This window comes from Neopsephotus bourkii, unplaced genomic scaffold (assembly GCF_033783945.1).
Source record: "Neopsephotus bourkii isolate Nb327-2 ecotype Australia unplaced genomic scaffold, CSIRO-AGI_Nbou_v1 NB_1820, whole genome shotgun sequence".
NCBI lineage: Eukaryota > Metazoa > Chordata > Aves > Psittaciformes > Psittacidae > Neopsephotus > Neopsephotus bourkii.
In genome coordinates this window covers 2,104,430-2,128,351 of record NW_026902293.1, presented here as the reverse complement: position 1 = coordinate 2,128,351, position 23,922 = coordinate 2,104,430, and the positions used below count along the sequence as shown (strand labels likewise).

Sequence of the window (23,922 nt, the reverse complement as noted above, 5' to 3'; positions counted from 1 at the left end):
CATCAGTTGTTTAGGAATTCCATGTCTTGGTGTTTTTTGAGTAAGTTGCAGTGGCTGGCAAAGTTTTTAAATCACCTGAACTACAGAATTTGCAGATGGAAGACATAGACTTGGTTTTCCTGTCTGGTCTTGACCAGATTATTTGAAACTTTCCTTGGCCTCTTCAACAGTGCTTTGCTATAAATCAGAACAATTTAAATTGAACAAACAGTCAATAAAAATGCATGTCCTGGGTCCCTCTGGCAAAGCTTGTTAAAGTCCAGTTGGACGCTGACAGTTCTTTTCACTGTGACCTTCAGGGTATGCAGCCTCTACTTCATGCTTTCCAAATATCATCATTTCCATCTATCTAATTCTGGGTGGGTCATTAGTAAATGTACAGTAGTAACCGTATAGTCTGCAATGCTAACATTTTAAGCCTGTCTCAGAATGAAATCTGTGTTAAAGTGGAAATGTTTCTCAGGGAGTGAGTGGTACTTCCCCATCTGTTTGTTTCTTGGTGTTTTGTTTTACTGTAACATGTATTTGAGATTGTTTCAGGATGTTAGTATTCATGAAAAGGGTTGATCTTTCAGGTTGTCAAGAATCAAGCTGGTCAGGGTTGGGGTTTTTATAGGTCTAACCAGTAATTTTTTTAACATTATTTGGAAACTGCTGGTCATTGAGGGTACATCATGGAATAGTAGCATCATGTGCCTCTCAGCAGGGGATGCTGCTTAACGATGGAACGACAGTGTCCTAAATGCGGAAGGAGTAGACCTGCAGTGAAGGACTGGTCTTTTTCTGTTGTGCGAACAGCAAACTGCTTTACTCTGACTTTAACAAATAAATCAATTATTTGGAATAAGATCCTTCCTTCACTCACTGACACGTTCATTTTTTCCTCCACTGTCAGAAATGGGCACTTCAGGATGATTTTTACAAGTCTGTCAACTTGAAAGGGCAATCAGTGTAACCACATAAGAAGGCAGTGTTTGAAAAGGACAAAAATCCTTCTATTAAAGATCTTGGAAAAATATTTACATGTCTAGAAAGCAAAGACAAATACCTACTATGCTAATCTGATGATGCTTTATAACTAAGTTAATAATACATAGATATGTGTCGTGGGAGATTCATTTAGCAATGGCTTGGATCTCTCAGGGAATGTGTGTTGTATTAATATATTTATGAAAATAATACATAACCTACCTTTAGAGGAATATAGTTTTCACTAAAGAAAACATCAGAACTTGATCAAAAGAAAACAGAAAAAAAATCTGTTTTGTCCATGTACATCCGTATTTTTTTTTGTGTGTGGTGTAAAGGTTAGGTACCTAGGCATGCGTAGGTATTCAGGACCCTGCCATTATTATTTCTGTGAGCTGTACAAACACCAGATTTTTCTACTACATGCAGATAGTGCATTCTAAAGTGCTTTCTAAGGTTAGTGAGTTTGTTGGTTTTGTGAGTTTGAATTTAGAATTAAAAGTGATACATAGAGAAGTCGTATGGTACTGATGTAGTAGCACAAAGTATTTTAGTCCAGCGTTGGAAGTGTGGGTTATAAAACCTGAATGTAAATATTACATGTAGTTGACTTACTGGTAATGGGGATTGTACCTAGGAAAAAAGTGTTTTGTTTTGTCAGAATTACTGTTTTCTTCTGGTGTATTTGCCTTTAATTGAATTCTGATCAGTGATTTATTTTTTTTCCTTCTTATTTGCATGGAATTGTGCTCATGCTTTTTCCTCCAAACAAATACAAATACCATTGTACTCCCGCTGCGATGATTATGCATAACACCTCTGACTCAGCAGATCAAAAGTTATGTTTATTGGGAAACAGAATTAACATCTTATGCTTTTTTTCCTAAGACCACTTAAAAATAGCTTTGTCCAGAGATTATGCTTTTAACATGCTAATCCATTAAGCCATCATACATCATTCTGTAGGCAGTGTTTTTGTTCCAGGCAGCTACCTCTTGCTAGAGTCCATTTGACAGGTTTCAGGTTATCTCAGAAAAATACTCATAAACTCAAATTCTTGAGGAGAGAGGTTTCTTTAATTGAATGCATAATACGTGCATTATCAAATTGCAGCCTTTTTTCCAAGAATTGTTTTACATGTCAGCATGGTTTGGCCTGCTTTAAGGCATTTTGGTTATTCAAGACAAATTGTTGATTAAAAATGGCATATGCAAAAACCTTTTCTGTGTGTGTGTGGTGTAGCAATTCCTAATTTTGATGTAGAATACTATGTTGTGATAGCCAAATACCTGAGTGGGATGCTACACCGATTGTAGGAAAGATAGAGTAAAGGAGGATGAGAATTTATGCCAGCTGGATTGGAAATTCTGAAGTTCAGCTGCATTAGCAGTTTCAATTGCTAATCTTGCTGCATGTTCCTCTGCCACTTTGTTTTCTAAAGTTGCATTTTCCTCATTCAATGTTTATAATTGCATACTGTCACTCTATAATGTGTCACATGAACATGGGAATCGGCAATACTGACTTGGCAGAAAATTCGCAGAAATGCAAAAAATACAACAGAAAAATATAGTTCTGCCTTACCTTTTGATTTCAGAAATCTTACATGTTAATTGTAAAAACAGTAGATATGTATGTGACAGCCTGAAGTTTGACTGTAGGTTGACTGCCACTGTGAACATCAGTGACTACTTTTTAACACCTACTTTTTAGGTATTAAATACCAGTACAAGGAATCTGCTTGGATTTGCAAGTTGAATTAGGGTGCAAAGTCTGCTGAAACAGCTTAGAAATAGCCATTTTCATTTATTGTTACAAATGCTGATTCAGAATGGTACAGTGTAAGTGAAAACTTTAGTTGTTACTACTTGATACTATTCTGGCTAGTTATGGAGCTGCATTTAATGTTATCTGACAGATTAGAGTATTTAACTTGAAAAAATGCTGCTGCTCAACTGGTGAGTTGGGACATTGCCTACTATGATTTTCTACTGGCAAGAAGTCTGTAAAGACCATTTTAAGGCAGGCTTGGTTGTACTTTCAAGTAACTGATAGAGTTAGGTAAGGTTTAACATACTGCTTTCTTTTTTAGGGATACTAAACACCTTTTGTAATTTTTGGGCCAAGATTTTTGAACTGGATAAGTGTGTTTCATATAATCTAAAAGAACCCTTGGTTTTGGTGGCATTAACTCTATACTTTGAAGTATGATTCTGTGGGCTTTTTGTTACACTGGTAGTCTAAACACCTATGGTCCTAATATGAGCATGATACATTGTGGTGTTGATCACTTCCTTATTCAACTACCTGCAAAGAACAGTGCCATAATAAACTACAGGGAAAATACTGGAAAGAGTGTGATACAGAGCAAAATGAAACATTGTAGGGCCTACACTGAGGGTTCAGTGACAGTCCACACAGTGTTTTTGCTGTAAGGCTGCATGCTGTTTGTATGTGATAGCACTTCCGATGTAGTGCGTGTAGATTATGTTAATAAATAAAGTTATTTTCCACAAGGAGATTTAAGTACCAGTAGACAGAAGCACTGCATAAAAGTAACTGTGCCAGTCTTTCTGTAAATTGTTTTAAAATAGTCTGTTGAAGAAGGTGCTGTTCCAAACAGTCAGGTTTAAAATCCTGATAAGGAATGAATTGTTGTAAAGTGTTTTGTTCCGAAGCTGTATGCTGAATTGTCCTGGCAGATAGAGTTCCTCATTCTTTCAGGGCTGGATTTTCACTGAGCAATTAGATGAAGTTACCTACGTTTGAACTGAATCCTAAAGTTAACCTAGCTGGAGTGAAAACGATAATGCTTAAAACTGGTACATAAATCACTTTTTGGAGCTGGGTTTTTAACTGCATTAGTGAGAAATATGTTCTTTGACTCACCGGTTTAAATTGAAAAAAACCCCACCAAAACAAAGCAAAACCAAAAAACCACCGAGAACAGTTTTGTGTGTGATTAGGATAGGGTATTACTCAATTTATACGTATGACCGGTGCAGAAACAGAGAACGTCTCTAAATTCAGCAAGTGGTGTGTGTTGCTCTAAAGGCAGCAAGTGACTCATGTGACTGTCTTAGCAGCTGGGCAGCAAGATTAGAGAGCTACTATGTACACATTCCCTTACTGAGGGGTCCAAGCTATTGCTAAATGAAGTTGTATTCCTGCCAACAACTGAATAACGGGCATAAGAAAATATAGTAAATGAGTGTGTCATCAGGTTAGTGCAGTAGTTCAGGCAGTTATTAAAGTGAAAGGAAAAAAACCCAAACCAACAGGCAAACAACCAAAACACAAAACTTCTAACTTTTCCAAGATTCATATTTAAAAGTTTTTTGTCCTTTTTTCAAAGACTCCCACTTCATATGAGATTACATGTTAATTGTCCCTTTCAATTTGCAGATTTGCAAAAATCATCCTGAAAGGGTTGTTTCTGACACCACAGGAAAAAAATAACGTGAGTGAAGAATCTTATTGCAGAGAACTCACTTATTTGTAAAAGTACTAAAAATATGCTTGTATCATGAAGTATTTTGATTTGAACTGAAATTGGCAAAGCATATACTTCTTGGTCACTTGCTAATTTGAAGACTTATTCGTGATGTTATCCGTCATGTATTTCCTAATTGTAAGAATTTGTGAAGTTTTTCCAAATTGTCTTTAAGTTTTCCTGGCATACCAGTATGGATTAGTGGAATAGGTATTCTTTTACTTTTTTAATGTTTCCCTAATCTGATTTTTTTTTTCTTTTTTTTTTACTCGGACACTTGCTTTTCTTAAGAAAGTTGCTAAACACTTGTGAGTGCTTTGTCCTATAAAGGACATGTATTGTATATGTATATGTACTTACAGTTGCACATTGATATTTCAACTGTTATTTATGGATTTATATTCAGAAGTGTCATCCTGTCAAACATCTCCTTAGGACTAACCCTCAGAGAACTCAGTTGTGAGGACCAGAGGACATAACGCTTGACAGTTGCAATCAAGTAAATTGATATACAAATCAGGAAGACATAAATATGAAGCTCCTTAGTGCTATGTTTAGTGTCAACTTTCAGACCATAATTATATTTTAAAGATGATAATGTGTTTGCCAAAGCAGAACTTTTAAATGTAAAAGGCCAAGACAGATGAGAGGTCAAGCCTGTGATAAATTCCTTATAGTAAAGAGGATCAGAAGGGTGTGTGTTCCTAGCCATCATCACTGCATCCTGCTGCCCTCAAAAAGATAAATTGGTTTTGATTTTTCTGCTTCAGGTTTTCTGGATTTCTGCTTTCTCTCTTTTCATGCTTAGTAATGACTTGTTTCCCACCTTGTTATTCATTCAAAGTTTGTGCAGTTTTCCTCAACAACGTCTTTTATTTATATCTCTAAGGAAAAAAAAAAAAGGAAACATAAAATAAGGTTGTCTGGAGATACCAGTGCGTGTGAAAACTACCTTCTCAAGGTGGAACATCACCTTAATAATACTTCAAAACACCTTGTTGATCTGGCCCTTTTAGTTTTGCATGTGCTTAGGTTTCTGCATAATCAAATCTCTTATTGTTTAGTATTTTGAAATATTTGATTTATAGGAAATGATGTTCAGTTTGGTTTTTATTTTGATTCATCCTCTCATGAATGTTTCATTACTATTTTTTTAATGTATCATTTCCTAGTCCCAGATTGCTTTTCTACTCTGCTTTCATAATTTTTCAGTCACATATTACTCATCAGTTGCAAAAGAAAAATGTTTGTGTGCTTATTTCTGCACAGTCTGATGTTGCTCTGTGACACAGGAGCAGTAGAAAACAGTGTATTTCTGTATTGATAAGTGGTTTACAAATAAAGCACTAGCAGATTGTGGCCAAGGACATACCTGCAAAATATGTTGATCCTCTAACTACTTGAATGCTTCAGTGGATTTCTGTGTGCTATTCTTAACACATTCCTTGAGATGAACCATCAGAAATGTTCATCTGCCAGCAGAGTTTCAGGTCCTGAGTCTTGCTGCCCTGTTTTAACGTACTGCAGCAGCTTCCTGGGCTCAGACTTCTCTTCAGGGAAGAACTCTGCCGTCATGCAGGTTGTGTTGAGCTGCTTCTCTTTCTTCTGCAACATACTTGTGTTTGTTTAGAGCACCTTCTGCACAGCTGGAAGAATTATGTAAAATAAACAGCTGTCCTGAGGGGATATTTGCGGGAACTTGGACTTTGGCTTGTTTGTTCTTTTCAAAATGACGCCCAAAATTTCTTAGCCACAAATTTGTGCTGCTCCACTGAACCAAAGAGGGAACTATCTTCACATGGATTCTAAGGAGGAAAGCTCTTAAGTGACCTCTATGAAAATAGTACAATCTTTTCTTTAATAAATTTATTTTCCAAGTGGCTGAGGAGATACGTCATACTTACGTGAGGTTGCCACTTGTAGGCAGGCATGGCTTAAGAAAGGAATAGGAAAGATTCTTGTTTGATATAATCCTCCCCTTTTCCTTCATGCCATTCTGTATTAGGATAGGGAACTATGGTGATGTTTACTTCTTAGGGTTGTTAGAAAATCACAGATATTTTGAAGGAAGCTGAGGTGCTGTTTCTGGTGCTGCTTCTGCCCTTCTGATGAGAGTTTCCCAGTGTTGCTGTGGTGGTGTGTGCCACCTGCCCAATATGATTTCCTTTGGCAGGAAGACCTACAGCTAAGAAGACAAGAAATGGCTTAGGGGAAGTTGATGGCTCTTTTTTTTTTTTTTTTTTTTTTTAATAAAGCTCAGCCTGTGCTCTCAGACAGCATTTCTTACGGCTAGAGTTGCAGTCTCGCTGCCTTGCTTGCGCTGGGGAGGCCTGGCAAGTTGGCTGGAAGTTGTAAGTTGATCAGAAGTGACTCTTCAGCTCTTCGGTTTCAGATGTGATCTTGGTATTTGGCTCTCTTAAGGAGTGATGAGCTTCCCAGTGATCTGAGAGAATTTCAGTAGCCTTTGGAAAGAGAAATCTTGGTTCTGCTGTCCTCTTGAGAAAGCAAGCCTTCTGGGGCAAGCTGAAAAGTAAAGCATGAGAAGGATTGGAGCCTAGATAACTGAAGCACTCTTCTCCAGTAACTATAGATACTGTGGTCTTTCACAGGAGAGCAGTAGAGAGGAAGAATGTTTGTTTCTAAGCACTGATGACTGGGTAAGAATAAATAGAACTAAAGGAGGCTTTTGGAGTTGTGTTGCTTTGTTCATGTCTTAGAAAAAAAAAAAAAAGTAGCATCCATTTTTAGGATTCAGTGTACTAGAGGCTGAAAAGAAAAACAGAGCAGGCATCTGCCCTTCCCCAGACAAGCTTACAGTGTTACTTGAAGGAGGAGAACTAAGACACATGGAAAGGAAAGGGGGAAAAGCAGTTAAAGTACTTGTGGTTGCATATATGCACCTTGTTTAATTTTGCATGTTAATATAACAACAGCAGCCGACACTACAGATTTTAAATAAAATAGTAAATTCAGCTGCCCCTCATTTACACAGAGCCAAATTATGTTCCTCTCAGTCATCACAATGGGCACTCCTATGCTATCCTGCTTTTCAGGCCCTGGATCACTGAAGGCAAATACCCAGTGGGATGCTAGTTCTCGGAGCTGTATGTATCCTGCAGATGGGAGTTCACAAGCCAGTTTGCTGGCTGGAAACTTGTACATGGATCTTGACAATGGAACATATTTATACTGAGTTCTGGTATGCTCCCTAGCACGTTTGATGTTTTGCCTCAGGCTCTGGATACTGTGAGAAATCCTGCCCTACAGCCGCAGTCCATACCCTAGCGAAACACCCAGCTGCTCGTACATTGGTTTTGACCCTTGTGATGGAGAGACACTACTTGCCCAACCTTCATCAAGACGCTTGTACTGTTAAGCACCCTGATACCAAACCCTGCAGTGCATACACAGAATAAAATACAGAGTGAGAATAAAGTAAATGGATCTTTTGGGTTTTGTTTTTTTTTCTGAGGATTGTTTTTTTAAGAATCAAGTTCTGAGGCTTTTTTTTTTTTTTTTTGAGAACCTGTTTTGAGATTCATAGGCTGAGTTTTTCAAAACCATTGTCTTCATAATCTGTTTAGAATGCAACTTTCACTGCTTTCCACTGCAGCTGCAGGCACTAAGTATTTCTGCAAATCACTCCTTCTAGACCCATGCCAAGGACCTGGAAAATTAATGGCCTCTTCTGTAGCATTCAATTTAAATGACACAGAGATCTCTAGTAGAATCTGAGTCCTTGAGGACAGTGTTCAATTATCTGACTCAAAAGATTGGTTTCTGAATGACTGTAAAGGGCTTGTGGAATAAGTAATCAAGAAATTGGCCTAATTTGGGTAGAGTTCACAGAAATGACAGCTTTACCACTATCCCCATGTTAATTTCAAGTCTCCATACCAAAGGACAGGGGTTCAAAGCTCTAGGAATATGAAAAACCTGCCAGAAGCTTTTAACACAGAACTTTTTTTTACATTAACCTTTATTTTTTTAAATGGCTGGCCTGTTTTGAATGAAGAAAAAGTGAAGAAACAAAACACTGAAGCAGCCACTAACTTGTAAAATTTCAGCCCAAACAATGGCAGTTTGGCAAAGTCGTGATTTTTCTTATGTAGAGGAGTTTGTCTTACAATGGCAAGTGTTTGGCAGCATGGTGAAATGTGATCCTACTCATTCTTCCAATAGTAAAATATGCTGGATTTGAGTTAGCATTTGTACCTACTGAGAGCAGCATCGGCTCTTGTGCAAGTTAACAGAGGAATTGTCCTGCTTTCAGATCAAGCTGTTAGCGAACTGTTATTGCAGATCTTAAGAGACAAATCAAGGCCTTGACCTGACAAATACTGCTTCCAATCAACCTGATACATGCTAATAAAATTCTATGTTTGCATTTTATACAATAAGAATAATTACATTTGTGTGGATATCAAAGCCTTGTGTTCTGTTTCTGGCAGTGGCAAAACCAAAGGTGTGAAAAGTGCAAGCATATCTGGCTGGCTTTCTCAGAGTATTCTCATGATCTTCAATAATTCGCTTGTCAAAGGCTTCCTGAGCCAGACATAGTGGGTTTGTCCTTTACTGGACTTTTTCTGTAACTACTCACTGTGACCTCTAGAGCCTTTGTAAACTCTTTAAGTGTCTGAATACCCTGTTGCAAGGAGTTCCACAGCAGAAGCATGTGAAGAACAGTACATTTCCTTCTTGAGTTTGTGTCCTTGTCATCTCATTTCACATCTCCAGCTCCTTATTGGAAGAGGCAGTAACTACCAGTCTGTTGGGCTTCACCTGTCAGTCTCTAACCACTTCAGTTATGCCTGCAGTGCCATTCAGTTGCATCTCCTGGATCTACGTGTGTATTCATTCCTTAAGAGAACTCCACTTGCTTTGCAGAGCTTGATTTGATTTTCCAGGATTTGTTGCCTTTTTACCAGTATGTTGTATTTGTTCATGTGTCCTCCTACCACCCCTACTGTTACTCAAGCATAAGCTCACTTGCCTGGTGGAGATGTCAAGCTTACTGTAGGACTTTGGACATTGGGAATTAATTGTTAGGAAAGCCATAAAAAAGGCAGAAATCTGTGGTGTGCCTGTCTCCTGCGTACTATACAAAAGATAGATGTAGAATGACAAAAATACAGGACAAGGCAATGAATATGAAAATAAGTAGTGAAATGGCTTCCATGGAAGGAAGGGCTAAGTAGCCTGGTAAGAGACTACAATAGAGGTTTCATGTCACATATGAGATCAGAAAGGAATCATGAGTGGCATAGATGGGATGAAGAGGAAGCAAAATCATTAGCTGAGAGAAAAGAGAAATAGTGGGATATGGGTTCAGAACAAGCTAAAAGAAAGCAGTTGTTAATAAAATGTAAAATTAAGCTGTGGATCTCCTTGCCATGGGGTAGTGTGAGTAAAAAAGCTTACGTGGGCACAAGAGGGGCCTACCAAATTAGTGTCTAGCTTGGGAAGTCCCTTAATCACAAATGGTGATACTACCGAAAATACTTTATGCTTGCCTCCCTCATGATCTGCTGTTGGCTGGTACAAGAGCAAGGATGCTGGGCTGTAATGGGCTTCTGCTCTGACCTGCTAGGACCATCATTGTGTTCTGATGAGTATGCAAGCACCCAGAACTGGAACAAATCACCCAGAACTGGAACGAATCACCCTGCCTGAGCCAAATGCCTTACTGACACAGAAGCCATGCCTGTCTCTGTAAACCTACATAGATTCACTTGCAAGCTAGTTACATTTTTTTCTTCTAATCACATCCCTGTCTTCTGACATGTAAATTTAAAGCCAGTGTTGGGTTGCTTAGGAACCCCTTTAATTTCCAGCCTAAAGTTACTTTCAATAAGCTTACACTTACTCTTTATGCCAGCCTTGCTGATTGTCTCATTGGCATACTTACGACTTTTTTTTTTTTTTTTTTAACTTCTGGTCCGATGTTTTGTTGTGCTATCCCAAATAAATTTTTGAGAATATGTATTACCAATTTATACATGGTGTTCCAGCAAGATCTTGATAGTCTGCTATAGTGGCATTTCTTTGTCCCTTTCTGCACTGGAAATACAGCTGCTTTTCCTAATCATTATATTTTCTTTCATCTGAAGCGCCTTTTTAGTGATTTTTACTAGCTGCTTACAGGATGGTTATACACAAACATTTTTCTTCTCTGCTGCTTCCAGCTGATGATTGGTCACTTTTCAGCAGAACTCCCTACTTTCTATTACTCTGTCTTTTGCTGTTACTTTTCACCTCTCTTCTTTCACTGCTGTCCTTAAGGTCTGTTTCTGTTTTTCTCACGTGTTTCAGTCTGCACTGTACTTCTGGTACCTCCTAGTCTTGTATTTTCTACACATTTTGGTAGTGCTCATTTAAAAGCATAAAAAAAATGAAAATGTTGAATCAAAAAAGACTGAAGACTAGTCCTGGCAGGAGTCCATAAATAACATCCTTCCACCTTTCAGAAAGAAATCGTTGTCATCTCTTCTTGATCTGCTCTTTTTCCTGCCATACTGTTCTTGAACTAACCCTTCTCAACTCAACAAACTACTGTTCAGGTGGTAATGTATCAGATTTCTTGCCAAGTGAGACTTGAACTCTTGTGCTTCCTTTGTATAAGGAATATTTTGCCATGTTGAAGAAAAGTTGGATGTTTGACATGGTTCAACTTTTAAGAATCATGTTACATTTTATTCGATTTTCTCTTTACCTTCATGTTTTCATTCTTTCTTTGAAAACATGCTCCAAGTAAGAGGGCATGCTGTCATTAGGAATTGTATGTCCAGATTACTTTTCTCTACCTTTCCTCAGTATTGAAATGAGACAAAAAGTGTTTGCTTGGATTTGATGCTGTTTTAAGACTCCTCCATCTCATCACATGGCAGACTTGATTTCTGTTAAATCAGAACATAGTATTTCAGTATGAAAGGTAAGGTTATATACGTACAGGTGATACTTTTCAGATTGACCTTTCAGAACCCCCTGTGTTGGTCTCCATGGTTGGTAGCCAACTCTGATGCAGAGGACTGTAAACTTACCTGTTTTCACTGTGGTAGAAATAGCGAGTTGAAACAATTGGCCAGTGCTTCTGTCTGTTGTGATTGTGGATGTTTGGCTTAGTTCTGACCAGGTTTATTCAAAGAAATCTGTGCACTGCCAGTAATACTGTGCTTAGTCACTTAGTACCTCTCATCACTCCTGCTAAGGTGAGAGCATCTATCTCACTGTGTTGTGATACTCCGTTAGTCTGTTGTGCTCAATCTATTCTGCCAGGCTGGTTCCCCTCACTGCCCTCCTGGGCCTTGGGTCTGCGAGACAGAGGTGCTGCCAAATCTCCTTGTTTAGTAGGGTGCTGAAATTTCTGCTGTTCTGATTCTGAACAGCTGCTCACTCCAGTTAGTGCCAGGACAAAATCTGCAGTTGCAGTTTCTCAGTGATTGGAGGTTGGGCTAGAGCTGTGGGAATTCCAGGCTGCTCACCCCTGTACCTGAGACAGCTCTTCTCTGCCTCCTCTTGTGCTGGCACCAAGGTACTCCAAAATTAGACTGCAGTGGAACAGCATTTTTTTCTGTAGGGTTAATCTGGCTCGTTTATCTCTCTGGTCTGATACTGTGTGGCCAGACAAGCACAGTGCAAGAAGGAAAGGGAGGGAGGGAGGAAGAAGCACTGTACCTAGAACTGTTTCAGTGTGGAGGCAGTCCTAAAATGCCTAAAGGGCTGGACAGGCTGACAGAGGGCTGCCCTGTGTTCTTTTTAACGTGGCAGCTGGACAGATGTGTCCATCTCCACCCCAAAGTGTTCACCAAGGTGCTGTGCTAGAGCTCTTGCCCTCTGCCTCTGAACTGCTCATGGGCACTCGAGCCTGGCACTGCTTTCACTGCACAGCCCAGCCAGGAGGGGAGCTTGTGTCTGGCCAGCTCAGGGTGTTGGCTGGGCACTGCTGCCTCTGCCTATGGACATACCAGAGCTTGCTTGGGTGGAGTTACCTAATTCTGGAGGTGGCTGCTTTGCTTTTGGGATTGGGTCCAGAGATGAGAAAGTAACTGCTGAAGCTGCTTGCCAGGGCAGCTATCAAATCTGATGAGGGATCAGGCCTTGGGGTTAACTGGCAGCAATTATCTGTACCAGAGCTATATCCATGCTGAGTGATTCTTCAGTGTTTTCTTTTGTGTTGGTTTTGTTGGTTCTTTAAAAAGTGATGTCTCAGTGCTGGTTTCTGTGGCATGGTAATTCACGGGAATTATCAACACTTGTCTTTGCAAGTACAGGCTTTTGGGTACAACCAGTGGAGTTTTGGTGACAACTGTGGTAATAATGAGACTGAAATACAGATGCCTGACATTTTCTCATCTTCTGTTCTGGGTTACAGGCTCCTCTGAAAGCACATGTCTTCTTTGGTAAAGAAACAAAATTATTTCAGAAAGGGACATGTTGAAGTTAATCAGGCACTTGTACCAGTTTTGGTAGTATTATGTTGTTTTCTTAGCTATTCCTTCACATAACCCAAACTCTCTTTGACCATTTTATAGCTGGCACTTTAGCAGAGGTTTCTCCCCAGCTCTAGTCATGGCAGCAGCCTGTGGCGGGGCTACAAGAGAAGAGTTTTTTTGGGGAGAGGGATGATAGATTGTCATTGCTACAGGTCAGGAAGGAGTGTGTGGTAGATAACATATAAGAAGTCTGCCTTAATAAGATGAGCTTCCAGCTCTCTCTGCTGGAGAACTGGATGCATACCTTTCTTGACTCCTGCAGATTCTGTGATATGATAGGAGGCAGGAAAGAAACGTAATTTCTGCAGCCGAGTTTCAGTGTGTTACTTTCTCACGTGTTCTTAATGATAGAAAGCTTGGGTGGATGCCATGCTGTCAGACTGTATTGCACATCATTGGCTGATTGTGAATCCGCACTTAGTGTTCACAAGTATTTCTTTTTTTCTTAAAGACTGCTTGTTTGTGCAGTTGGAAACACTGGTATCATGGGCACAGGTCTCCACATCTCCCTTTTCTGCCCTCTGGTACTTAGATTTGGGTAAACAGGGCAGCTGCAGTTTGAAATTTATCGTTGTAACATATCTGGTAGCAGGTTGATTATTTTTTCTCTTTATTGCTAAAACAAGTACCATAGACTACACTAGATCTGCTTCAGGTAAGTCTGCCCATTATTGTGTGCAATTCACCAAGTGCTTTAAAGGATTAGTAGATACTATATTTTAAGAGATTGATTAGTGGTAGGAAGTAAGGCTGCCAGTGAAATTTTTTTCTTCTCGAGTCCAAATGCAAAGATCTCTTACTAAAATTTATCCAGTTGTTTAGCTTTTCTTAACAGAAGGTTCATAGGTCACAGAAACAAGCGTAGTATGAAATTTCAAACCCAGCAGTCACCTGCTTTTAAAGCAAAATAGTAATATTCCCTCATTTTAGAAGGCAGTGCAGTTATTTAGCTACTGCTTTGTGCTGTCAAAATATGCCCCTGTTTGTCTACATTTGTGTGTATTCTGAATGGATTTGATTTTTGTTTTGCTAGTTTTATTTTTAGCAGTAGAAGCCCATACAGGTTCCCAAGCATTTCACCTGCTTTCCTTCCTAAGAAAAGGTAACTATACCAAGGCTGGTAATAATCCTCTCTGTATTCAAAGCTGTTGTACAGTGAGTGCCTTGCAATGTAACTCTAGTACTTTGCCTCTGCTCTGCTCCATTTCCCTTTTTAGGCCTCCTTTTCCTTTTCATGGGGTTCCCCATTTTTTCGGTTTTTTATTATTTTTTTTTTTAACCAGCTCATCACCTGCCAGATTGCTTTCATGGTCCTAATGCCACCTATAACTTGGCTTTGTTTCCCCTTCCTAAATCTTCTTCTTCCTCTATCTCCAAACCTCACCATCATCCTCGTCGCTCCTCCCTCCCCCATCTTTGGTTTTGGAAGAAGTCAGGAGGCGTGGTTAGATGCCAGAAGAGCTCAGTTATTACTTACACAGGGACACTTCATCCTGTCCGACAAGTATGCTGTTTGTAGCCTTGAGGGATATAGCTAAAGGGCACAGAGTTTCCACTCAAAATTTAAGTAGATTATGTATACATATTTGTTGTGACTTGGCAGGTATCCCAGTGCCTGAGGTCTTAAAACATACTTTGCTATACTCGAGGCAAGCTTAACTGAGTGTTTCAGAAGATGCTCTGGAGAGATCAGAGGCTGCTATTTGGGGTTCATAAAGGTGTTATCCTCTCTAAATCTGATAGAGCACAGGAATCCTGGAATTCTAACTGCTGTTCTGTGTAGTCCTGTATTTTGTCCTGATATTAGCTGCTATTAGATGCTTTAAGGGTGGCATAACAAGAGTCAGAGGAGAAGATCCTCTCTTATTTAATTCTCTGGTGGTTTGGGTTTTGTCTGGGGAAAAAAGAGAGTTGGCGTTACTCTTTTCTGAAATCTTATTATAATTATGGATGATCCAGTTATATGTAGAAGTCTTGTCTAGCTAACTGTATGCTACCTTCTGGCAATAAATCTCACAGGCTAATACTTTGCTGGTAAAAAATAAAGTATTGGTGTTTATTAGTTTAAAATCTGCTATGGTGTGGTTTTATTGAATGTCTTTTTCGCAAGAACTGATGAAACCCTCTGAGCACATTATTTTAATGTTTTTACCTTATCCTCTGTTTAAAAAACAAATGTGAAAATGCAGCCCCAAAATTCAGGTGATGCAAAGATGCTGGAGGGAGCTGTGAAGTTAAAACAGCTGTATTTTATGGAATTCTGTTTGGTACGGCAGCTTTCCTTATAAGGTCCAATGACCAATTGTTTTGATTATTTAGAAGGAAAAAATTCCATGAGAACTGTTACTGAAAATGACTAACTTGGCATTAGTGATTTGTCGCTCTCTTACAGCATTTGATGCAATACTGAAGTTAATTAAGATAGCTGAAATATCCAGTTAGCCACTTAGTGCTTCAGACATTCGTATGTGACCTGTTTTTATCACATTTTCTTGTAAATTGCTAATGATATCTGTAAATAAGTACTTCTTCTGTTTGTAGTGGTGTTTTAATGTCCAGGCCTTTGTAAATAATGATCAGCCTGTGTATTTAATAGAAAGCTCCAACACTTGATTCACAGTGACCTATGGGCTTTTGCAGCAAGGAGCTGAAGTGGTTCCTTAACTTTTGCCATTACAGCAGTGAAACCTTTGAAGGAGGAGTGTGGTGCTGCAATTGCTAATGGATGGTGGAGGAGCTGTGAGAGCAGAGTGACTGGGGCTGTATGCTGGGAACTAGAGACGATTTGGTCAGGTTGCAGAAGGGCGTACTTGACAGAGAGGTAGCCTGGATTTAGTTAAGTGGGTTTGCTTCTTTATTTGAGCAAGGATTGCAGGTTGATAAAAATGCACTAGTTGATACGCAGTAGGTATGAGCTGCTTTTGCTCAAAGTTGCAGAGGGGTATGTGAGAGAGAGGGGACCAAGACTATGCAGATCTGAAATGTCCGTCCACCCAAGTTGTTTTCGGCATATTGGTAGCTTAGAGAAGATATGCTTGAAAACAGTTATAAACTTATTCAGAACCATTTGTGTTATCTTTTAGAGTAGTCTTTAAAGGCAGAGGATGAGAAATAATCCTTTGAACGCTTGCTTTTTTGTTGTTTTTTTTTTATTTTCAGGTTCTTGCTTTTATTTTGCTTTTCTAAGTATGAAAACATACGATTCACTCAAGCAGATAATAGGTAGGATTGTTCCTTTGTAAACCTTAAAATGGAGGTAGTGAGAGAGAATGTCTAGGCTGTTGATCACTGGGAAATTAACAAAAATAATGTACTGCGGCTTAGTATGCAGTAGGATGTTACCTTGAACACACTTCAGTTCCTCTTACGGCATCATGTGTCCATTCTGAACTTAATTCTCAAGGTTATATCAAAAAGGACTGCTTATTCTACCAAGTGCAGTAAATGTTTGTTGTGATGGGTTAGTTTCCACTCTAAGGTGTCTTTGGGTTATTTGTTTATAATGTGCTGGAGTTTGCATTTATTCCCTTTTGGCTTGCTGCCCATGTACTTTTATGCAGGGTCATCCTGACTGGAGGTAAACTCTCCATACGTGTTGTAGGTAGTCAAGAGTTGCCTTTTTATGGTGGGGGTTGTAAGCAAGTTTGTTGTAATGTTCGATTAGTTTTGAAGAGTCTGCCAAGGCTCTGGTGGTCTCTGATTCATCTGTGTCTGACCCTACTTAGATACAAATCATTACAGGATGAATAGGTACAGGTCACTGCCCACATAAATGAAAGCAAACCTGGACCTGGCCTTGGGAATGAATCAAAGGATGTAGCAGAAGACAAACACAACGGAATTCTTGATCAGTGCCCTCGTAAGTGTGCTGGGCTGTGGTGTTGCAAGTGATACTGCTGCTGAATCCAGGAGTGATTTGTATTCCCCACCCCCCACCTCCTCTGCGGGATGCTGCACAGTGCCATAGTAGAGGCCCAAGGTAACAGGATAAAAACCCAGCAAATAGAGGTCAGCAGCATCACCTATGGCATAGTGTCCAGCTGGGCCTGGGCCTGCTGCACACACTGTGACTCATCAGACATGAACAATACCCAAGAAACTGCTACAGGATCCTGCAGAGGCTGAAGGAGGAAGCTGATCTGGTGAGTATTGCATGCCCAATTGCACAATAACTTCACAGGAGGTGAAACTTCACAGTTTAAAAACTACTTTTTCTGGAGCAGAGCTCTCTTGCTCAGGTAGCAGCTTTCCCTTTGCCATTCTCAAGCTTAAATCAGACTCTTATTTTATTTATTTGCTCCTCGTCCCCACAGATGCACTGTCAGTCACTCACTGGCCACCTCTGCACTCCATCTGCTGTCCCTGCATACCTACATTTCTCTTACCATCTCACCCAGATTAACAGCCTTTACTGTTGGTATCCTCTATACCAAATTTTGCATGTCAAATCCAGCAAATTCTTTTCAGGTACCCTTGTCTAGTTATCAGTCTGCTGTACTGAAGGATTTCTGAGAAACTTTACTATGTAATTTCTCTTGTACCTTCATGTCTTCTCTTTCCCCTTGTTCTCTCTACCCGCTGTGTAAAAGATCCATCCCATGAGGTGTGTCATGAAGTTATCTTCACTGCCCAAGTCTTTGTAGCTCTGCCCTGTAGACACCTTGCCCTGTTTGGGAGGCCTGGAGATCTCTAGGGGAGAGGTGACCCTGCTGTTGGTGCTGATGACAGGCAGTGAGCGCTCTTCCACCTCCCTGCTTGGGGGAGCCCTGGGGCTGTAGGGAAGGCAGGAAGCAGCCCAGCCCAGCTGGACACAGCATGGAGCATTCCTGTTCCCGCTGAGCTGGAGCCATGGCATGGTTCACGTCTGTGCTCCCTGGAGCTCAGCTCCTTCTGTGGGTGCAAGGGGAGACAGTCTGGAGGCTGCACAGAACCATGTTTTGAGGGATGCATGGATGTAAAGGACAGATGGCATTACATGGGACTGTGCTTCCTCCTGCTGCTGCCTACACCTCTGCCCATGCAACATGTCCTTCATTTTAACAAGTGTTGGTATGCCTTCCAGCCAGTGTCATCTGTCACGTTTGTGCTGTTGACTCAAGGCTTCGTCGTTTCTCCAGTACCTGACACTACAAATAGCAGAGCTCTCGATCACACTTTCTGATGCTTTTGTTTTTCACTTTTTTTTTCTTTTTTTTTTTAATTCTTGCTCCTCTCCCTGAAATGGCATCTTCTCATTGGTCTCACTTTAAAGCTTTACTGGTATATTTCTTTGCTATGCCAAGTCCCAAACTTCTTGTACTTTTCTGCCTCCTCTCTGAGCTGATTCAATCTCCTCTAATTTCCACGTTGTTAATCACAGCCTTCTCCAGCTTTGGTTATGCTGCCCCCCTGCTCCAGACCTTAGTCATGCTCAGCGTGTTTATAAATCTTAATGCAGCCTCAAATATAACGGTGTGCTGTCGCGGAGTTTCACTGGCATGCTCAGTCTTTGCTCAGGGTGAAATACACAAGGAATTTTGAACTGTGTTGCTGTTCTAAAACTTTTATTTAGTGGAGTGGGCTTGTGTGTATCTAACAACTGCTACAGAATTGTCTTAACTTTGCAGTGTATTTTACGGTAATTTGTAGGAGCCATAAAAAGAGTGAAAAGAGTGTGTGGCAGGGAGGTTTGACACAAACATTGCAGGTAAAGGAGGTGTTGGGGTTTTTCCTTTTTCTTTTTTGTTCCTGTCCCCCACCCCCACTCCCCCTTTTATTTTTCTTTTTTCTTTTTTTTTTTTTTTTTTTCCTGTGAGGAAATGCTCCTTTAGCACTCCTGGATAAGGCTTGCTGATAGATAGCCTTGCAGTATATTATCACAGTTTGCCTGCTGTTTTTAAAAATGAAGCCCTTAAGTCTCCTAGGAATTTTCCTAGGGAGTAATATTCTTCAGCATAAGGACAGCCAGTTGCACATGTGTGCAGTTACAAATGTAATGCCTACTGTTTTTTTCTTTTTCCTTTTTTAAAAAAGAAAAACAGATCCCAAAGCAGAACCCTTCATACTCAAATGCCTATCCGACAGTGTATGACCATTTCATGTTTTGAAACAATAGCAACCAACTTACCCCATTACGTATGTCCCAGAAAAAAATCCTACAACGGCATATGTAGTATGTGGAAGTAATTTGGAAGGCATCTTGCAGTTTTGAAGGGAACACGGTGAAAAGAGTTGGGGGAAAGGAATTTGAATGTGGTCACAAAGGAACTCATTAGCAATATTAAAATAGAGATTGTAATGAGTGGGGTGACCAGTAACATCTTTATTTTTTCTGATTTCTCTTAGCACATAAAAAAGCTGCAGCCCATGTGAAGAGGGGAATTATTAGCTAAAAGATAGCCGTCAGATTTCAGAAGATAAACAAAAGGTGGATCTGAACCTTGAAATTGTCAGCTCAGCTCAGCAAGAGGTTGCAAAGGCAGAGTGATGAAAGGAAGGTTTCCTGGAGAACTCCCAGAAGATTGAAATGGATTATACAATTCTGGAAGGGGACAAGAAACAGGCAATGCAAAGGTGCTAAACGTAAACAGTTGTAACAAAACACTGGTCAAGCAGCACTTTTACCTCCAACACCCTGCAAAACACAAAAGATGTTCTGTATTGAGACCACTGTGTCAGTTGAACTAATCAGAAATGTTTCCTGAACAGTATTGAGGGTCATCTGGAGGAGCCACTCCTTGCATGACCTACTTTGTTTTTAAGGTCATTATTTTTTCATTGAAAAAATTTCACCTGTCTGAAAAATTAATTAAACACAACTATTGTAAGACTCTTCACAACTTTTTAAAAGTAAAATAAAGCTAAACTGTACCTTTTTGATTGCAAATGTTTTGCTAGCCTACAGCTACTTTCCTACAGCATGAAAGGAGCTCAAGCATCTTGTTGGAGAGCACTTTAGAGGAATACATTCTCTGTGACTCTTCAAAAGCATCTCCATTTTGTGTCTCCATCTGCCCTTCAGGACTTTTTTTCCCATTATGTGCATGAAACATTGATGCATGCCATACAGTCATAAAACTGTTTTGAATTCCATCTTTTTTGTCACCATCTTCCTTCTACCTTTCTGAAAGCCTGCTCCCACTGGCAGTCTACAGCTATTTAAGGCAGAGTCTTTCATGTGTTTTTTCTCCCATCGCTTACTGTAGGCTTGGAAATCAGGGAAGCAGAACCTACTAAGTTGTTTTGGTGTCTTGTGGAGGGCAAAAATTACCTTGCAGGACACAGGCCTTTCATCACTGAGCACCCATTATTGACACTGGTGAATTCTTACTGTCATAAACTGTCCAACAAGACTGTGAAGGAATATGCCATTGTGTTGATAAAGTCTTAAGCCTGTGTGTTTGGGAGGTAGAGCTGGGGTAGAGTAGGGCTACAGATCCGCATCTCTCAACCTGCTTCTTTGCCAGCAGGGAACCCTATCCCTTCAAACAAACCTTCTCGTGCTCCATCTGCCTTCCGGACTTGATTGCCCTGCCAATGATAAGCTGATTACCTTGTGATTTAGTGGTAAAGTTGTTTGGTGGCTACATCGTTGCAACTTTTCATCAGGCTGACAGGAGCTCCCAGACTGGTTTTCTGTTCCTGCAGCTCCAGGGTAGAATCTGTGTGGACTTCTGGCAGGTTCTGCCTTTGCTGCCTGAAACTGAATCCAGTAGTTGTTGCCAGTCACCTAAATCCAAAAATTGTACTCCAAGTGATTGTTCTGGATACTAACTGCCTGGCTTCATCTCCCTCTGCTATGTTCAGTCATGCATAGCTGCTTTTAATTGTTCCTCAATCTGGCATAAAGTCTCAGAATGCTTACAGATTCAGATGTACATCCCAAAATGTGTTGCATGACTGAAACTGAAGCAGAACACTGTGAATGAACTGCACAATGCACCAAATGAGAGATGGGAACAAATGCAGAGCTGTTTACTTACCTTGTTAACAAGGATGCCCTCATAGCAAAATGGCATGCCAGCACTCCGTGAAGTCACCCTAATCAGAGTAAGCTGTTAAGGTATATGCTAGCATCATAGCATAGACAAAGCTGGTACATGAACAATCAGAAATACATTCAATATTTGTGCTGTGCAGGATCTAAAAGGCTCATTGATTACAGCTTGGAAAAGGGATTTGCTTTGGTATTACCCTAAGTATTCTGCACCTTTAGTTATCCTTTCCTAAGGCTTTTGTGTTTTAGCTCATAAGGTTATTGATATAATCACCCAACATCACCACTGTAGCAGCAGTAGTGGTAGTAAAGGACATCATGACTAAACATGACACTTTTTATTTAAGATAAAATTACAATAATCTAGTATTTTCAGACAGAGCAGCAGTTAGGTGTATTAGAAGATTAGCAGCTGCTTGGGAATTGGGCACTCTTTTTTACGTGTTGCCTTTCTTTGGAGGCTGGGATAAGAGGCAGAGGAGACTGGCAACCAGGATCAGCATTTAACTGGAATACCTCCAATAAATCATATGAGAATCCAAAGTTACAGAACAAGCAATGCTAAACCCTGTCACAGCTTTTGCCCCCAGGCAGTGTTGTTCAGGCAGTGTGATATTCAGGGCAGGACTGGACTTCTGATTTCTTTGGACTACCTCATATTTACCACCTACATCCAGGATGTGGTGTGTGTGCTGGAGACACTACACTTTCTCACAGTCACTTTACTTCTGTCCTTCGTGAGTTGTCTTTTGGGAGTCTTAGGGAGTTAAGAGTTCTTTGGAGGCATCAGCAAGGTGTTCTGGTTCAAAAATCAAAGTGAACTTTATCAAAAAGGCTGTTTAAGGAAACTAAGGAGCCATATTGTAAGAGCGAAGTCTTTGTACAAGTAAATGGCAGATTAAAAGGCGGGATCAAAGGGCAGAAGTAGATAGTCAATTCTCAGTTAACGAGGGTCCCAGTTACGTTCCGCAGATGTCTGTGCAGTTCAACTCATTTGTAAATGGTATCAGTAAGGGGATAAGCATTTGGGTGAACAAGTTTGCTGCAAAGAAGAGAGCCAGCTGTGAAGATGAGCAGAAAGGCATTGAAGTGCTGAGGACGGGGTAAACAAAATGAATGATGAAATTCAGTGTACGTAAATGAGGTTAACTGAGGAGCACTGGGCAGAACAATCCTGATTATATATGAAGATAATGAATTCGAGCTGAGTACTGTTGAGAAGTAAGATTTGGGGATTTGGTTGTGAGATCATGAGCTCATTGGTCACCAAAACACAACCCAAATGTCAGAGGAAAGAAATATAGAATAAAATTGATAATGTGATTTACAAAAGTGCATGGTCCAGTTCCCCCCTGAGTGCTGTGTGCGCTTCTGGAGCCTTCATCTCAGAAAGGATTTATTAGAACTGGAAGAGGTTAGAGAAGGTCAGCAAGGATGCTGAGTTACATGGGGTGGCTTCCATATGAAGAACACTTCTGTGAACTGGGGCTTTGGTTTGGGAAAGGAATGAATTGAGGGCAGTGTCATGAAGATCTGCAGAGGAAGGAAGAGGCAGACTAACCACTACCTTTCAAAACAAGAACGGTCAGTAAAAAACATCACACATTTGTGACCTGTTCTGTACTTTTGGCTGTTACTGGAGATAGAATACTGGCCTGGATGTACCATTTATCTAGCCTAAGCATCTAGTCTCATTTTAGGATGTCTTCAGATCAAAGGAAAATAATACTCCTTGTAAACATTAGTTAACTTCTGATCATATTAGTATATAATCTCATATGTACTTTTATGATGTGTGTGTTTACTTGTACATATTCAGGATTTGTTTTTGATTAAGGTTTGTCATAGAACCATAGAGTGGTTTGGGTTGGAAGGAACCTTCAAATTCGTCTAGTCCAACCCCCTGCAATGAGCAGGGACATCTTCAACTCGATCAGGTTGCCCAGAACCACATCCAGCCTGGCCTTGAATATCTCCAGGGATGGCACATCCACCACCTGTTTCAGTGTTTTACCACCCTCACTGCAAAAATTTCTTCCTCACAAGTACCTTCTTAAGTACCTTTTAAGTACTGAAAGACTGCAGTAAGGTCTCCCCGGAGTCTTCTTCAGGCTGAACAACCCCAACTCTCTCAGCCTTGACATGGTCCTGTATGCAGATTAAACAGTAACCAAACTTTGTTTTCACAGAAGTATCATCACTTTAAAAACGGATGCAGATTATTCCTGGGGGGTGGAGTGGCGTGGTGTGATTCCAAAGCATGTTTTAAAGATCCTAACAGTAATAATAATATTAACGTTATTTGTATGATAGCATCTCCAAAGTTTTTAGAAAAACATCTCTGCAGTGCCATAGTGATTCTTTAAAAGCCCATAAAACCACAATTATTAGATGGGTTAACTCTATTAAATTTAATATATAATAGGAATCCTTTAGAATATTTAGTAACCAAAACTGAGCTGTCAGACTTAAACTGGACCTAAGCAATTTGAAATATGGAAAGCACACAGAGAGACACTGAATAGTATTGTGATTTTATTTTTTTTTTTTCATTTAAATTACAGACTATTAGGTCATGATAAAATAAACATTGGCAAATTCATGTTCTGCTTTTCCAGAAACTTAAGGAGAAAAAGGCAGGCATGGTAGAATATTTCCTCTATATTCTGAAAAAGGTTGTGTAATGTTCTTTCTAGTGTAGCATATTAAAAGAATGAGTTCTTTTCTAAAGTTAAAAATCCAGTTGTCCAAATTTCGTGACTGTGGTATACCTTTTAAGAATTGCGAGTGGTCTTACTCAAAACCATGAAAAAACCCATGTCATACTTCATAGTCAAATCTGTATAAATACCTATTTTCATGGGGGTTACAGTCCCACAGCAACCTAGTGTTTTTTTCCTTCAGATGCTTTGCTTTATTAATGAATAAAAGGTATGTATGTTTAATACGAGTTTGCTCGTGTAATCTGTGTATTTACTGCCCAAAAGAAAATA

The 23,922-nt window shown here is 39.9% G+C and overlaps 1 protein-coding gene across 10 annotated transcripts in view; it reads left to right on the top strand.

The window, feature by feature from the left end:
- Positions 1 to 23,922, top strand: part of PLAG1 (PLAG1 zinc finger) — a 53,072-nt gene that overhangs the window by 10,912 nt on the left and 18,238 nt on the right. For 2 of the 10 annotated variants that reach the window (XM_061343042.1, XM_061343040.1), the window contains exon 2: positions 19,279 to 19,506. The exons of 5 other annotated variants lie outside the window; for them this stretch is intronic. The gene's annotated coding sequence lies outside the window, so the exon portion shown is untranslated. Of the gene's footprint in view, positions 1 to 7,959; positions 9,022 to 16,695; positions 17,097 to 18,719; positions 19,507 to 23,922 lie in introns of those variants that run through there. 3 more of the 10 variants (XM_061343039.1, XM_061343043.1, XM_061343041.1) reach the window with 3 other exon arrangements.